The following is a 2,330-nucleotide window of genomic DNA, read 5'->3' on the forward strand; positions in this document are numbered from 1 at the left end:
ATCCAGGGATGACACTGAAGCACAGAGACTTGATCCATTTGGGTCGGGTCGCTACACTCACATGGTATACAATAACAGAATGCAGCCACAACAATTGAACATCGCATTGCAGAATTGAACCAAGCAGTTAACTAAACACCACAACAAGTGAACCAAGCCACAACAAATGAACCAAGCAGTTAAGTAAACACCAATTGAACAATATAACATACTCCTAATAGAAGATCAGACAGTTAACCAAACCAAGCATGCTTAACAACTTGGAAATATTGCGCCCTGAAGAATTGAACATCACATTTGCAGAATTGAACCAAGCAGTTAATTGAACACCACATTGCACGACATATAGAACATATACACTATAGCAGAAGATTGCATGGTGAAAGTAGATAGCACAATTCACTAGAATTTGTTAAGGAAAGGTAGTAGCTAGCAAACTGAACACGGGTCCTTATAGTGAGCTAATAAGACAAGCTACTCCTCATTGTCGGAGATATCGTTGGCGATTGGCTCCTTGGACATGGAAGAGGGTGAGGCCTCCTCATTGTGGGTGCCCTCGTTATAGTGGTGAGTTGCCGGAGCCGCTCCGGGCACCAACCTTCTGGCTCTCGAGATGAGGTAAGCACGTGCACACTGAGAAAACACCTCGTAGTCTTCATCGAAGGCACCGATGATGGCCTCAAGAAAACGCCACGGACTATCGTTTAAAGCAGCCAACCGCATCACGGCGTCGGCGCGCGAGGCGTCAATGGTGGCCTCGACGGCGAGGTGCTCCTCCAAGATCAGGGGGTCGGCACAAATGGCAGCCATCGCGACCTCATCCGTGCGTGCGACCGCGATTTGCTTCTCCGCTGCCAAATGCTCCTTGAGGTCCTAGCTATACTGCATGCACCATGGCTTAGGTCGGCGCTTATTTGGTGGAGGGGTCGGTGATTTGGGTGGAACATGTCATGCTCGCATCGGCGGTCGGGGCATGTGGGATGTGGAAGGAGGAGGAGGATGCGGGTCGGGTGTGGATTACGTGCCTGGATAGGCGAGGCCGAGCAGCATGAAGGAGGGTCACCGGCGAGGAGGCGGCGGCGCTGTAAGCAAGGAGTGACGGTTTCAACTTGGAAAGGAAGGCGAAAAGAGGGGAAATGTGGCATTTGGTAAGGGGGAGGGGGTGGGGAGGTAGATATTTCCGCGGAAGCCGAAAATTTGGAATCGCTTCAGACAAAAAACTAGCGCGCAAAGTGTCATCAGACACGGTCCCTTATTCAGACGCGGTCCGAAGATATTTTGTGCTGCATCTCACACGGTTGGTTATAATAAACTGTGTGGGATCTACTTGATTTTTGGTCTTGATTTGAATTACATAATGGGGTCACAGCGGCCATGGACGGTGTTTGAATTGCTAGACCTTTTATCTGGAGTGATCATAAAAGAATTGGAATTATTCAGGGTTTGTTTGGACATTTTTATGCATTAAGTGTGTTTTCAATGCATTTATGTCCATAATTCAAATTTGAACTACATGCACATGCTCCGGTGCATATAAATTCGTTGAAAAATCAAATCTTTGTCTTTGGGTGCATGCTTAGGTCCCATGCAAGAAATGGGAATGAATTTCAAACACTATGGCACCGTTGATTGCCGGCAAAACATTGAGATGCCTGTTTTTTAAATTCTAGTAAATCCAAAAATCGTCTGAAATTCATGAAACTTGGCATGCTATCATGGAGCGGCATCAACATGCCGTGGTACAAATTTTTTCCCATTTGGGGAAGGTTTGGGTATATGCTTCTCACAAACCGGAGCTGCTCACAACAAGCTTGATAGTTTTCGGTAGGGAACGTCCCACCTTTGGGGACGAAACGATATCCATTGCCTCTTATTGCTTTCAAGTTTTTTTCTCGTGTCAACATAGAACAACAGGAGTGTTGTGTGGATTTTCTGTGATTTTTCGGGGTTCATTTGGACATTTTTATGCATTAACTGAGTTTTCAATGCATTTATGTGCATAATTCAAATTTGAACTACATGCGCATGCTCCAGTGCATATAAATTGGTTGAAAAATCAAATCTGTATCCTTGGGTGCATGCTTAGGTCTGATGCAAGAAATGGGAATGAATTTCAAAGACCAGGGCACCGTTGATTGCCGACAAAACATTGAGATGCCTGGTTTTTAAATTCTAGTAAATCCAAAACTCGTCTGAAATTCATGGAACTTGGCATGCTATCATGGAGCGGCATCAACATGTCGTGGTACAAATTTTGTCCCATTTGGGGCAGGTTTGGGTATATGCTTCTCACAACAAGCATGATGGTTTTCGGTATGGAACGTCCCACC

This window comes from Aegilops tauschii, chromosome 4 (genome assembly GCF_002575655.3).
Source record: "Aegilops tauschii subsp. strangulata cultivar AL8/78 chromosome 4, Aet v6.0, whole genome shotgun sequence".
NCBI lineage: Eukaryota > Viridiplantae > Streptophyta > Magnoliopsida > Poales > Poaceae > Aegilops > Aegilops tauschii.